General features: G+C 34.7%; 1 non-coding gene across 1 annotated transcript; it reads left to right on the top strand.

The window, feature by feature from the left end:
- Positions 1–2,237: 2,237 nt before the first annotated feature.
- On the top strand, positions 2,238–2,319 carry TRNAS-GCU (transfer RNA serine (anticodon GCU)). Its single transcript has one exon. It is a non-coding gene; the product is annotated as a tRNA-Ser (tRNA).
- Positions 2,320–16,668: the final 14,349 nt, after the last annotated feature.

The following is a 16,668-nucleotide window of genomic DNA, read 5'->3' as shown; positions in this document are numbered from 1 at the left end:
AAACCTACAACATATAACACAAGAATAAACACAAGCGCGATGTAAATAATTACATCCATAAGTCAAAACCTATACCATAAAGCATTGTTAAAAAACACAGCAAAATTATGCAAATTCCTCACTGTCGTTTGTAGTGATAAGTTGCATCAATCAACAATGCAATCGGAGGTGCTATGGTCGAAAATCTTACCCATGCCCATATCTGTAACAATAAGGTACAACCACTAATATCTTTGGCCGATGATGACGTGGCCTAACATAACTGGCGAAATAGTGTAGTGAGTACAGCAGACCCTCAGTTGTATATACGACAAACCTCAAAGTCCCCGTCCAATAAGAGTATGAATTGACAAAGGACCACTGAACTAGACTTGTCACACAACAAAAAATCACTGAATAAATGCATCAGATAAGCACATGCGTATATAATCTAACCGTCGAGAGTAGTTGAGTGCTTAATCCAATGATCCCAATGATGGTCCAACCAGCTCATCCTTAAGTTACTGCCCTCCAAATCCTCTGGCCGTGAAGTCACTCCCACGTAGTGATGGATTACATCCCGGCAGTTGCCATGCGTATGGCCCGAAACTACTTGCCCCTCTATGGACAAACCCAGAATGGCCTCTACATCTTGTAAAGTAATAGTCATCTCTCCAATAGGTATTTGGAAGGTGTGAGTCTCCGGCCTCCACCTCTCTACCAATGTAGTAATAAGTCAATGATCAATTTGTCAAATAAATCAATTAATAACATAAATATATGGGTCTTGTGTTATTGGTATCATTGAAAAATTACTGACTATAATTAAATCAAAAGTTAAAAATACTAATAATCGTCTTATGCGAGCTGCATGCCAGAAACGTGCACGCAACATGTGGTGCTGCAAGTCCATGGGAATGTCATCTGCATTATGTGGATCTATGTTGCCCCTACCCTGTGAGGCTCGCCTCACCCTCAGAGATCTCAAATGTCCCTTGTTCCATACGACGTGAGATCTGTGTGGCTGTTGTACAACCTGATCTAGTACTTCCCACGCTTTGGGACCGGAGTCAATGCATGGGTGGTTACCAACCATTTAAGTAATACAAATTTACAAATAAATTCATAATTATAATCAATATTAAAACACTAATTAAAATAATAATGAAAACACTAATTATAATTACTATCTAATTATTGCGTTACTAATTATTTATTGCTTTACTAAATAGGTTTCTATCTTAGGCTATCATAAACTATAATTATTATTTAATTAAAACACTAATTATATACTAATTATAAATATTATTTACTTAATTCATTACTAATAAATTATTTTTAAAAAATTTGTTTTCTATCCTAGGCTTTCATAAATTATAATTAGTATTTAATTAAGACACTAATTATATACTTAATTATAAATATTACTTACTTAATTCATTACTAATTAATTTTTTTTTAAATTTGTTTTCTATCCTAGGCTCTCATAAATTATAATTATTATTTACCTAAGACATTAAATATAATCATTATTTAATTTTTGCATTACTAATTAATTATTTTACTAAATAGGTTTCTATCTTAGGCTATAAATTATAATTATTATTTAATTAAAACACTAACTTCCCACTAATTATAAATATTATTTACTTATTTCATCACTATGTAATTACTTTTTTTTGAATATGTTTTCTATACTGTGCTTAGGAAACCGTTTAGATAACTGGGACTTACTTTTGTTGTATGAACCTCCTCAGGAGTGTAGGCCACTTCTTTGTAGAGATTTGCTGGGTATTGCTATGCCCAGGATGTGTAATGTTTAATGTTTTCCCCTATTTTCAAAAAAAAAAAAGTTTTGTCATTTAAGTTGATTACACTAATAAAGTTGGCTTTCATAAAAATATTGTGCTTATTTAATAACTTTAGGAATTAATTTGGAATGAAAAAAAGTGTTAGGGGAAAGATTTTCTTAAAAAAAGAAAAAAGGAAATATATGTTTTTTATTTCCTATTTTGGGGGCCAAACTTATTGTTATTGAATATTGTAAAAATCCTTAAAAAAAATGGTTGAAACTGAAAATGATAACAGAAAGTAATTGATGTTACTGTCTATTCTTGGACTTGGAGTCATTTCTATTCATGAGAGAAACAGTAGGTGACGGTTTAAGGCCTGTCATAGGTTGAACAGCGATTGAAGATAGGCCCATAATCTACATAAAGAGAGACAAATATATTTAGTACGTAAACTAAGGCATCAAAGTCGCTTTGGCCGAGTGGTTAAGGCGTGTGCCTGCTAAGTACATGGGGTTTCCCCGCGAGAGTTCGAATCTCTCAGGCGACGATTATTTAATTTTTTCCCTCAACTTCGTGTACTTCATTTTTTGAAAAGTGCATATTGCTTCATGTCCCTGCATTTTCTCGGAAGAGTGACTAAAGTGTCACTGTTGACAAAAAAAAATTATCAAACTGTCACGTCAACTGTGTAGCGAATTACTTGCAAACATATTTCGCTACATAGTGTAGCGAAATATGCCACGTGACATTTTGGCAAAATTTACTGTTAGCGTAACAGTCTGGTAATTTTTTTTACCAACAGTGGCAAAATGGTCACTGTTCCCATTTCCTCTGCCTCCGTTGCCCCTATTTCCCTACTTTCCTCTTGTTGGTGATGTTTCCAACTTTGATTAAAAGAAATTTAGACAGGAAACAGAATATCTACTTTAACTATAATAGACAGATACAAAACTCTGAACATGTAACAGGCAATAGCATATAATTGTTCATCAAGTGTAGCAGCTCAAACCACTTATAAAGGATATATTAGTTCTAACTCAATAGGAAAAATTGGAATATTTTAGTTCAAGTAAACCAAGCCCCTGAACAAGCATATTATTTTAATAAAGTTTTTACTTATAAATGTGAATCGATTTAGGCAAAAATAAAGATTTGAGGATTTTTCAACTTTACCGTTTGATTTAAGTACAATTTTATATTATTGTACTATCACGAGAGTGGGAACTCGTAAAGAGAAAAGAGAATTTGATGAATAAAAATCAAGAATTCTAAGTGTTAGTTATTCACATGAGCACATACACAATATTATTTATAGCTATATTCCTGCAACAACTAATATCAACTAACTATTGACCTAATTGCATTCTAAGAGTAAGCTAACAACTCCCTAAGCTCTTACAAATACTAACCAAGTTGGAGCTTTCCTCACTCAAACCATGACATGTACATAGCCTTCTTTCTTATAATCTTCATTATTTGCTCATTCATTGAGTCACAAACTCACCCCAATTTCTATTGTGCTTTTAGATATAAAGACGAAAAGATAGCTTCTAATTCTACTTCATTGATTTGATCAAAGGAGACCAATTAAATTATTGTTGGTGAGCCCAACACATTCTTTGTATGGACAAAGTCAAATGTTAAATCATTTATTATAGATTTGTTTGAAAGACTTATAAGCTATTGTTGTTGGGTCCTCCAGATCACAAGAGGGATGAAAACGGAAACATCATACACAAACCCATTGCTGAATATACTGATGAAGATTTGAAAAAGCTATAATTCATTGCACAAGCCAAGAAAATTCTTCACTGTGGCCTTGGACCACAAGAGTACAACAAGGTAATGGGATGAAAAACTGCCAACAAATGTGGGATCTCCTAGAGGTAACTAATGAAGGAACCAATGAGGTAAAACAATCTAAAATTGATCTCTTAATGCGTCAATATAAATTATTTCTCATGAAACCAAAAGAGTCAATTAACGATATGATTTCATGCTTTACTAATATTGTAAATGAGTTAAGTGCTTTAGGCAGGGAAATCATAGTTGAAGAACAGGTCAGAAAAATTCTAAGAAGTCTCCCAAGAGAAGATTGGATGCCAAAATTCACTGCCCTGCAAGAGATCAAGAATTTCAAAACCTTCAACCTGAAGCAATTAGCAGGATCCCTGATGACCTATAAGATGCATCTGGAGTCTCATAGGAAGGAGGATGTGAGAAAGAAAGATAAAGGTATAGCTCTTAAAGCTCAGTCCAAGGAGGCTAATGATGATTTAGAGGATGAGGAGAAAATTGTTATGCTTTGTTGCGCTAACGGCAAATATACGGTCGAACAAGTAATAAAGTGATGAGAAAGATATCGTTCCCACGAGGATCAGGGACTTCAAACACTATTTTTACTATTCCCTTTAATTTGAATGAATCAAAAATTGGTTTGAAAAGAATAATGATTAAACTGAATGAAAGAAAATTATAAAAGGAACAATTAATGACTACTCAGTAATAACGAACGCAAGAACAGAGTGCGACGAATAAAAGATGGATTAAAAATCAATAATGGAAGCTGTAGATAGGGTTTATTTCACCTCTGATCCTCCTTAAATGATTTAATTCAATTCAACAATATTTTATCCTAATTATTTCAAACAATTCATCGTCCAAGAATTAATTGGTTAAATTCTAATGTCTTAGTTCTTTAATCCTTTAACCTAATTGGAACCCTAATGTCTTAGTAATTTCTTTTAGATTAAACCTTAAGTGCGATGAATTACAAAAGTTTGCAATTCCCACAAGCCTATGTCTAGATTATGCAAGAATTGGTGTTCTACCCCTGTCTAGATCAAGATCCCAATATGTCTGATGTACCTCTGGCAGATGTAGATTTCTAAGCTGAAATTGATAAGAATTGAGTCATAAAAGAGCAATTTATATACATATTTGCTTACTATATTGATTTTTTCCATGTCAATGATATTTCTCACCTATTGGTTGTATTTATATAGGTAGAAGAAGTGAAAACTATAAAATTGTAAAAAGCTTGTTGACGTGACTCCACACGGGTGAACCTTGGGCCAAATTCCAGAAAGTTGGCGCAAACTGGCGCCACTCTGGCACAAGATGGCGCCGTGCTCCTCAGTATAATTTCCAGAGAATTGGCGCAAGTTGGCACCACACTGGCGCCAACCCGCGCCGGTTTACGATTTCACAGGATCGTGTTTTTACAAATGACAAAACTATGGTGCGGACTGGCGCCACACTGGCGCAGACCCGCACCGGTTTGCGAGAAAACAGAACGTGTTGTCTGAAGGGTATTTTTGGAAGAAAGAAGCGAGGTATATATATAGGATGCTAATGACAGAGTTGGAGATCCATATTCTATTGAAGAGAGACGATGGTGGTGCTCAGAGAGAGAGTCTTACAAGAATCTATTTCATCTTCTTCTTCTTTCCCTTTTCATTTATCAATTTATGTTGAATATTTAATTTTCAGCCATGACAATGGTTGGTGATGGGACGTAAATTCGTTCCCATCTAAGCCCATTTTGATGGCAAAATATCATACGTTCCCTCATCTGATGAGCAACTTCAGCATGAAAATCACTTGTTTTACACATTTGTGACAAAAACACAGTGGGAGAACGGATGGTAACGTATTGCTTTAAAATATATTAAAAGGGGAACGGACTGAGACGCATTTAATGCACCTGCTCCATTCATTTAATGCTTCTGTACACTTTGCAGGTAACATAGAGTTAAAGACTTCTAAAAAGCAAGGCGGTGCACCAACTGAGCAGCTGGAAACGTGAAGAGCAGAGAATCAAGAGTTCTCATTGGCTGAAAACAGAAGCAAAACATGGGAAGGCCTGCAAACGACGGCTAATCATCACCAAACCCTGTTCCATTCAGCAATTCACGCAAGCTTTGCACTCTGCTGCCACCGTCCCGTCCCCTCATTCAAGCAACTAGCTCCAAGGGAATTATAGCCTTGCCATTCCTCTTCCAGCTATAAATAGGACCTCCCTCACACAAAAACATCATCGAATCCTGGAGGGTTTGCAGTCCGAAAGGAAGAGATCACTTAGTAGTAGTTAGTAACTTAGTTTAATTTTCAGTTGTAATTATAGTTAAGCGACAACCCCTCTTCCCTTCTCTGTAAACAACCATCAAGACTCCTCACGAGCAATTACCCATCTTTCTCCATTTTTTGTTTCTTTTTGTAAACTGTCTTTTAAATTAATATAAGTGTTTTTCTCTTCGTTCCAATCGTTATCTCTTGACTGAATCTCGGGTCTATGTGATCTCAGTTGAGAATAATTATGTTTAAACTATCAGCCATGAGCTGAACTATCTGTGGAACGGGTGAACTGTGAAACTCTTAAATAACTGTTTTCAAAACTCTTGACCGAAGCTTTTTGTATTTCTTTGGCTGAGTAAGCTATATTCATTGTGCGCTAATGGAAATTGGGTACATACTGAGAAAGGAACTTCCATAAGGAAGGGATTTCAGACAGCTTAGCCATTGGGGGAAGGTAGATGTCATGGCAAAAACGCTACTGGTCACCTTAGGAGTAAGGGGCCAACTCGTCCATTTTAAGGTTCTGAACTAAGTACCTGTTGGAGTCAAGGAAGCCATAGGAATATGGAAATTTGTGAGCCATCTAGACCATGAGCTGAGGAATCAGGGTTGGCAGGCAAAGAAACTGGAACAAAGCCAAAAGGTGCTAAGTCTTGAGCAGAGAAAACAGCCCCTTTAAGAGTGAAGCAGTGAATCTGTTCCTTCTGTTAAACTGTTTTAACCACCACCCTGTTGTCTCTTGATTATAGTTATTTCTGTTTTAGTAATTTTATTTTATTTTATTTAGTACTTATAAAAACTCCAATGGTTTTTATCTCACCTTTTTCTAAACAGGAAGGATCACATACATAACGCAGCGAGCAACTGTTTGCCATCAGGTTGAACCTACTGTTCCTGAGGAACGTTGTCAAGACAGTAGAGAACGTTTGACCAGACAGTTCATTTACTAACTTTTCTTCTCATTTTCACTCTTTATAAACAGTGATAAAACAATAATTAGCACTCTATCCTCGTGGGAACGATAATTTGGGCATTAATACTCCCTTTATTACTTGATGCGTGCACTTGCGCACTTGAGTTGGAACTAAGGGACGAATCTGTGTTCTGCAAGAACAGAAGAACGTCCCCTATCAGAACTTATATTTTCCATCATCAGCAAACCACCCAACAGTTGGCTAAGTTCTTTTTATTGTAGTTAGGGTCACAAACCTTATGTGAACCCTTGTTACAACGGATTGGTTTATGATTGTTCGTTTATATAATTATCTTATCTTTACCCTGTGCGTAATTTATATTTTCTTTATTAGAACTGATCAATCTAATAGTTGATGATAGTCTGAGGGTTAGAACCCTAGATAGAAATATTGGAGTTTTGATCTCGAAAGGGGGTAGGACAACAATTTATATGCATGCTAAGAATAGATGTATATTTGATTGCAGATGCTTAAATTATTGGGTTTATTGTTTAATACCATGAGGAACATTGCAAGGAATTGGGGTTCCAATTGGGATTAAAGGGTTAACCTTGCAAGGAATTGAGGGTTAACTATTATATATTTTTTAGATAATAATTTATCTGAGTAATTATATAAATAAATATTGTAAATCAATCCAAAGTAAGAAGTGGGAATCATTCGGTGAGTGTACTCTAGCTACAATACTTTCTCATATTTTTACAAAATCGATTTCTGTTTTATTTCTCATAAACAAAAAGCCAAAAATAAGTCTTTACTTTTAGTTCTTATTTTTACCCAAATCAACATATTTGTCACACCTATTTGAACTTTTCTCGTCTTAAAAAGAACGATTATTCGATATTTGATCACAATCCCTGTGGAGACGATACTTTTCTTATCACTGTATTACTTGTGCGATCGGTACACTTGTCGGTGAGCATCAATGTCTATTGCGAATCCTAACCCTTTTTATTCCTATATGATTGATCAAGTCATACAAGAATTTAAACATGCAATTTGAGGTAACCATAATTTGAGACAATTTATTAATGGAAATAATTAAATCAAAACAAGGATTCACATTAGATCCATATCCCTAACTACAAAGAAAAAATTAGCCAGACATTACTGGCTTAAACAAAATAAAATACGAAAAGGTAATTAGTTGAAAGGTTGAAGGAGGAATGTTGGTCGATTTCCCTAGTTGCTTCGATCGTCCTTCACTCCACTTGATCTCTTAATTCTTTGGTCTTACCGTTCTTCAATTGTGCCCCCTTTTTGGTTTCTAGTGGTTGCCTTTTATATATGAAGAAGTTGTATCTTTGAATTCCTTTTTTTTTAAATCCCAATCAAATCATCAATCAGTCTTTAATGAAATCATCCATCCAATAATCCTTGTCATCAAGATTTAATTTTTTTAAATCTCATACTTTGAAAATATGTTCGAATCTCAATCAAATCTACTTGATTAAAAATTAAAGTTGCAACATTTGAATTGCACGTACTAGTTGGTGCTAGTAGATTCAAGTTGGCGCCACTAGCGTGAGAAAGAATTGATGCTTAGTGCATCTAGCCTGGAGATGGGGCTTCTGGCGCGAGAAAACAGAGAAGAATGTCTTCAAAAGGTAAGCTTTTGAACCTTGGGATTAGTCCCTTTGTTTGTTCCACCATACTCCATGGGAGTAGTGGTTTCTATGATTGGTATGTGTAATTGCATTGAAATATGATATGATGCATAATATGAGAATATGCTTTGAGTGATGCATAATATGAAAAATATTTTGTGTGATACATAATTGAGATGGTTCCCTACAGGAGAATGTTGTGTGATTAAATCTGAGAATGGGAGCTCGTAGGGACTCTTCTCGGAAGTTCTTTAGGAGTGAGATCCCTTAGGGACTTCTCTCAAAGTACAAATGTATGGACTTCCCTTGTAGCCAGTTGAGTGGAACAACTCCTTGTGGTTAAAACCTGAGAAGGGGAGCCTGTAGGGACTCTTCTCGGAAGTGCCATATGAGAACATTCCTAAGTTGGCAAGTTAGCCCAAGGAATGGCTTTGATGTGATTGATTGTCATTTGTATGAAATGTGATGTATTATGTAATACCTCGTTCTAGAACCGGTTTGTTAACATTGCAAATGATATTAAGCGCAGTTACAACCAAAGTATTTGAATTAAAATTAAAAAATAAACTTTTTCTTTTACTTTCTACTTAAACAATTAATTATGCACTCACATAATTCAAATACTTTAATTATAACTCATACATGGTGTTGAACATCATAAATCAACTTAATATCATCTACCAAGTAGTTCCCATAAACTATCCTGGTGTAAGACTCACTTTTCCATTTAGACATATTGCATATATACTTTAACTAATTCATTCTTAATCATAATTAACTATGCAATCATTTAGCATCTTAGTCTTATGTGATCTAAACCTCCACCATTATAAATAATGGTTAATCACACCTTGTATATTTAACACTATAAACTTTACAATTCATCAGTGATGGTAATCAACTACCTGAATATGGAAATCATGTACCATATCGGTTAGAAATAAAACGAACATCACCTGGCTGCAATTGGAGGGTTTGAGACATTTTTCCAATCTCATGAAACACCTAATAAACAACATATATAATTTCATACATATTCCAGTCTATCTACTAGACTAGTCATAAGATCCATTAATGGATTTTGCACATTAGGCTACATTCCCATAAATTACTTTCATTACTTGACAAGATACAACATTAACATACAATCTCATGTGCATTGTATCATAAGCAATTTGTAAGAACCCGCACCATTAATTAAGGAATCTAATTAATTAATTATGAGATTAATGAGATAATTCCATAATTGACCCTAATAATATGAGAAGACTTAGATAATTACGGTAAGTGATTAATAATGTTGAAAGTCGCTTTTCTGACGAAAGGTGCAGATACCGGTTCTGCTCCACGGTATAAATGTGTATCGATGAAGTATCTCGGAAAATTATAATAAGTGTGAGAATATTCCTAGAATAATACATAGGACTAGCAAAACAAGTTTCAAGTCAAAAATAATGAGAATTAGTGCCAGAACTGATACTGGCTAAGTAAAAGCGCGTACCAGAAAAGTACTGCAAAAAATAAAATAAAAATATGACAAATCTTAGAAAAATGTCTAGGTTCAGAATCCTAAGCTTGGGATTAAAACGATAAGCGTAGCTATTAGTGCTAATATTGTGTGATTAATTAAGTGGACCTATATAAGCTAAGTGGCACAGAGACCTAGGTTATTTTTGGTTGCCTCTATGTGAGTTTTTGGACCTCCTTTGGCTGCTGGTCAGTTTCTCCCCTTTGCCTCCCTCCTCTTCCTTCATTCTTCACCAAAGACTCCACCTTTACTTTGATTCTTCCTCATTGAAGTTATAAACACTGGTTTAGTGAGCATTGTGAGGGAGTTGGTGAAGCATTTCTGAGGGTGTGATTGCTGTTTGTTGGGGTTTAAGGGCCGTGTTCTTGAGCTTGGGTTGAGAGAACCATTGTCATGGCATTTTAGGCTTCAAGAAGCCACCTTTGGGGTGAAAGGTCCCATCTTGTGTTGCATTTTCGTAGTCTTTGAAGGACAGAAACTAGGTGCTGTGTAGAGGACTTCTTTTCTGTCTCATTTTCGGAATTTTGAAGCATTAAGGTATACCATGATCACCTCTTTGGTATTTTGATGATTTAAAATGAGTATTCAAATACCTCCTGCAGAATTTGCATGAAATGACTTAAAATGAGTTGGAAAGCCTTAATCACTTAATGGAATTTTGTGCAATGATTATTGATTATTAATTATTGTATAGACAGATTATGATTGTGCTATTTGTGGGCATTGAGCTAGTGTGAGCTTGGCTTGGATAGTTAGCTTGCGAGGTAAACTTTCGTGTCCTCGATTTAGCCATTGTTGGTTCCACCATGCCCCATGGGGGAATGGTTTTATGCATGATGTGTTTTCATGTTTTGATGATTGAAATGCTTTTGAGCTATTAAGTGTAAGGGTCTTATAATATGCATGTGTTGTTCCATCTAGACAGTAAGCCTGAGTATGTGGCGTCATACAATACGGTGATTCTGTGGGTGGGTGCAAGTGGCGTCTTGAACTGATGTAGGCAATAGACGGATTTAAGTCCTGCATTTCTCTGGCCAGTAGAATATCTTGACACACATGACATGATTATCTGTTGCATTGCACTGATTTTGAAACTGATATTGTATATTGCTTTTAGAACTTATATTGCACATGTAATTGAGCTTGGGGTGGAGAACCCCTTCCTTACTGAGATTTCTGTTTAGAGATCTCACCCCACGTTTGGGGCACATATTTCAGGTTCAGGTAACTCGGGGGTTGAGACCTCGGGCGGCAGGAGGCCAGAGCTGATGTGATATGCTTGCTGTTAGAGAGTATTATGCTTGGATGCTTATATGCTTTATGTTATTATTGTGATGTTGTTGTTGAGACTCTGTTGAGCTTTGTTGCCTTATTTGGTGAGCATGGGGATTGTCCATGCCACATTGATTTGACTATGTCTTATTTTAGATTTGAGTTGTATTAATGTATCATGATTATGTCCAGACTACGTGTTGTAGATCCGTGACTTAGATACTCACATATTTATAGTATGAGGTTATTCAGTGTAGATAGTTGTCTTTTTCCAATTACATACAGGCAACATTTTAAAAGTGATTAAGTAATCAACTTGGTAATTGATAATGACGTCATAATTGAAAAGAAAAAGTTATTCCGCATTTTTATTAAGTGTGGCTTAATACGATGACATGTTAACAAACCAGGTATACACGGGGTGTTACACAATTCATCTACTTTCATTTACATATCATGATCCCTTTCATGAATATATCTCCTGAATATCCTCAAAAAATTATTCATATTACATAATCATCATTGGTCATCAAACTCAAAAGTTCATATTACATAATCATATGGACTGTCCAAATTACATAATTCATGTTCATTGTTTTCTTAACAAAATACAACATCTGAATTATGTAAATACAAATAACCATCATATAAACCTCAAAATGTACACAGTCTTATGAGAATATACCAAAATAAATCTGTCTATAGGTCATCTATACATCAAAACATAAATAAATATCCATATGTCATGTATCAGGCTCTATCCTTCCCTCTTGCCAAGTGATGTCCCCTCTCCATCTGTGGAGGTACTTGAAATGGATTCCCCAAATGCAAGGTGAGATATAAATCTCAATAAACTAAGGATCCTTGGAGGATCTCTCCACCCTAGTTCACTTCACATGCATCACAGAAAACAACATAGTATATAATACATGATCTCATGCATAATCTCAACTCAACTCGCAAGAAACTTCAAAGAAAACCCTTTGCTTTCTTAAATATCTGATCTCAAGAAGGTCCCCGTCTGGCTAACTCCAAGGGAAGTCCCTACAGCATAGTCCTTTCAAGAGACCTTTTTGTCTCTAAGGCATCAAATCCCCAAGGAACCCTTTTGTTCCAAAGAAAGTCCATACATACAGTGTATTTTCAAGAAATCCTTATGTTTCTTAAGTATCTGACTCAGAGGAAATCCCTATCGAAAACCAAGGAAAGTGACTGTAAACATACATCTATCTACTGGACAGAGATCATCTTAAACATAAATCTCAACATCATAACATAATCATTCTCAATTCAACATCAACTTAAATGCATTATATTATGCTCAAATTCTACAATGCACATTTATCACACAAACCATCCTTCCGAAGGAGTATGGTGGAACACACAAAGAGATTAACCCCAAAGTTCAGAAGTTTACTTGTCGTAGATTTCCTTTTTCTCCTTTCTTTCGCTCAAATGTTCAAAATTACCAACTTCAACACAAAAATAGCCTATGGCAAATGTGCAAAGGTGATCAACATACATCATAAAACACACCAAAACATTAAGTTATTGACTATAAACTCCTTATATACTTATAATTATGACTTACCCTCTTTGGTAAGAATTCAAGAAACCTGATCTTGAACTATTGTTGACTCCAATGGCTGTTCTACAACCTCTATGGCACTAGGATTAACTTTACATCATGAAACAATATAAAATTCACCATCAAACACCATTTTAAGCCTCAAATATCATAAGACTTAACACGTTTTCATGACCAAAATTTCAAAGTGGTCTAAATGGTGATTTCTTTGGTTTTCCTTTATCAAGAACCAATTCTAAGCATGTTCTATGAAGGAAACTTTATCCAAATCAACATCTAACTATTCACACCATATATTTTCGTGGCACTATTCACCATAAACCTAATTTTTTTGAAAATCCATAGAAACTTGAAAGGAGTTGTGAAATCTTACCACAAATCACCTTAGAATGTTAGGAGAAAGTTTCCCAAGCACCAATGAGCTCTAACATACACCAAACACCAAGATTCTTCAAAATTTTGAAACTTTGAGGGGGAGATATCTACTCAACTAGGCTTATTATAAGAGAATGATGGTTGGGCTTTGTTTAGGAAGGGATTCTAAGAAATTTTGCTTTTGGAACCAATGGATTTCATCCACTCTAGCTCCATCTATGAATTACAAGCTTTCTTGCCTCACAAAAATGGCTTCTTCGGGTAGTGAGGAAGGAGATGTCGAAAATGGATCTCTTTTTTGTGATAAAATGACCAAGTATAAGTCACTTAATTTGTATTAACCTTAGTCAATGGGGTCCACTTGGTCACTTACTCACTTACTCACTTAACTTTACTTTCGTGTTATTTTCTAGCCAAAACTTGATATTTCTAAACATGTGTTTTTATCTCATAAACATAATAAATCAACCTCTCACTAATTTATTTAGAAGTTTCAGGTAAATTTTTCGAATTTGGATTTTTACCATAAAACTCTCTGTAATTGCACTTTTATAATAAAAGTGACTCACATCACAATAATTGGATTTCTTACCTAATTAATCTCATATAATCAAGCAAAAATCTCAATTACACATTTCTCAGGTTCGGGTTCTTATATATTATATTTGTTTTAATGCTTATGCACCATAAGTGAACTTAAGGGTGGATGAATCTTCGAATGACCCTTAGTTTACTGAAATATTTATCTCACCCCGTGTTGGAGAATATATTTCAGGATCACAGGGAGATGGAGAAGCTAGTGTCAATAGAGGCAAGGAGTCTACCTGGACCTTAGGAGTATTCTTATGATTTGATGTATTTTGAGGAGTTTGTAGTATAACCATATACATTTTGTATAAGCTTTTATGTCCATTTGATTAAAGGATTCTAATTATGGCATATGTAATCTTTTGAGTTTGAGTATCATATTATGTAATTTTAATGCTCAAATGATGTATATATGTGACTTAAGATATTTTAGATTGAAGTTTATGTATGGAAACATAATTGATATAAAATGATGGCTTAAAGCCTTATTTGATAAATCCATGGATGGATTTTATGTAATAAGTTTATAGATAACTAGGATTATGCATGGAATATGATAAAATGTCAATTATGTGGTACCTTGGATGACAGAAGGGGTTACATGCCCCATTGTATAGCAAAATTGGGCTATTTTGCTTACTATCCAGGAAGTAATCGATTACTTCCAAGAAGCAGTGTTATTAAAACCGGACCGACCCGGTTGGATCGACCCGGGAACCGGTAAATCGATCATATAACCGGTCCGGTTTAAGCAACGAACCGGCCATGCATCAGAACCGGTGCGACCCGGTCTGACCCGGCCGGTTTTCATAAAAACCGGTGACCCGGTCGATTAACCGGTGACTCGGCCCGGTCCAAAAAAAAATTAAAAAATTCCAAAACTTTTTTTTTTTCAAAAAAAATCATAATGGACATATTTGAATATTTTTTTGCTTATTGACTTACATAAGTTATGTACCTACAACACCAATATTATCTCAATTATGTACTATGCAGAAAATCTTGAATTAATTTATAGTTAGAGATGTCGTTTTCTGAACCTAAAGCCCCATATCACGATCATTATATTTTTGTTTGAGTATGTTTATAATTTTTTTAATATAAATTATAAAATTGCAAATAATTACCGGGTCATGCGGTTGAACCAGTGACCCAGTACCTCGATCGGGTCAATGACCGGGTCAATTTTAATAACATTGCCAAGAAGTAATCAGATACTTCCCTAGTAGGAGCTCAAATTGAGCCACTATCTTAAAAGTAATCAACAACTTTCAGGAATAAATTGATTACTATAGGCAGGTAATTGATTACTTGCTAATGACAATGGATCATTCGATTCCTTTTCTGGCCATAATCGATTACTCATGTTTTGGGAGGCATACATCCATTTCTAATGAGTTGTGGTTTCTTGTTTGATGTTATGGGACCTTAGGGAGGTTAGTTTAATTCCTCTCAACCTAATTTAATTTTCCAACATGACTAACCAATGCTTGTGGTGTTGTTAATCCATAAGACTTAGTGTTGTAAAGAAAATGATGGAATGAATGAATTACCTAGAGCAAGAGAGTATTTATTTAAGTTAAATACCATGTTTGGAAAAGGAAAATGTTAATTCACATTACTATGCACATGTAATTGTATTAGTTACAAGTACAGGTAACAAGAGAAGACAACTCTAATTATGTTTTTAATTAATTTTGTTGCGCTTAATACCACAAAAGAGATAATATACCAGGTGCACAAGGGGTGTTACATTAGATTTTAAGTTAATTCTTGTATAATGGTAGAATATGTTCTATTCTTATACTTTGAATTGAATGTGGCTCACAATAATGGATTTGTCTCCCAATTGGAAATAAGTATCCAAATTTGCGTCGTGGTTTTTTTTTCCTCTTGTTATAATGTTTTTCACATTAAAATAATTGTCACTTCTTTCCTTTACTCTTTATTTTATAACAGTTGCATGTGATTTTTTATATTGCAAATTTTAAATAAACTCAATTTGCCCCTCTCTTGAGTTCATCCAGGACCAACAACTAATTCTATAGTTCCTCCATTATTATTATAAGCAAGATTAATTATAAATATTTATAAATTTAGTATAATATATAATATTATTTGCTATATAAAAAATTATTTAAATAGTTAGACTTGTCAAGTCAACTAAAGTTTGAATTAATATAACATGTGCATGAGTCATGACTCGATATAGTTGCTCCCTTTTCACTTTGGTTTCATAAATGGATTGGGCTATTTTCCCGTAATCCCTTCCTTCAAATTCAAACAAAGGAGGTTTTCATTCGTTGTAGTTTTTATTACATTACTTTTAATTTTCTCCTCATACTCCTCGTATAATTCCCATCTGAATTATAGTAAACCTTTTCACTCTCTTCATCTCTATCAATAATAATAATTTCTTTTATGAGAGGCCACTCACGTATGTGCATAAATATTAAAATTCTAGTTTGATACTGTTATGAACTCATATATGAGGCCCATTTAGTACATGACCCAATAAGGAGAAATCCAAATATGAATATGATATAATCAAAGGAGAATATTAATCAAAGATATCAATCATAATACGACAGTATCAGACTTGGGCTTGGGCTGTGATATGCCTTCAGCATATGGGTAAATTCAACCCAAAAAGAGGAAGATTATTGGTTAATCCTAAGTAAAAAGGAAACGTTTATTGTTGCTTTGCTGAAATTCCAAATCCAGGATTGTTCAACTGATTTTATGCTGCTTTTGTAGGAAAAGCAGACAAAACTGGAGCCAAATGGAGACTTGCCAAAATGAAGATCCACGCTCATAGCGTGGATTTCACACTGATGGCCTGAAGAACCAGAAACTCCCACGCTCATAGCGTGGATTTCACGCTGAT

This window comes from Gastrolobium bilobum, unplaced genomic scaffold, assembly GCF_033153095.1.
Source record: "Gastrolobium bilobum isolate Gb01-03AN ecotype WA unplaced genomic scaffold, APGP_CSIRO_Gbil_v1 utg15602, whole genome shotgun sequence".
Taxonomy (NCBI): Eukaryota; Viridiplantae; Streptophyta; class Magnoliopsida; order Fabales; family Fabaceae; genus Gastrolobium; species Gastrolobium bilobum.
The sequence above is the reverse complement of the archived record's forward strand: the minus strand, read 5'-3'. Positions and strand labels throughout refer to the sequence as shown.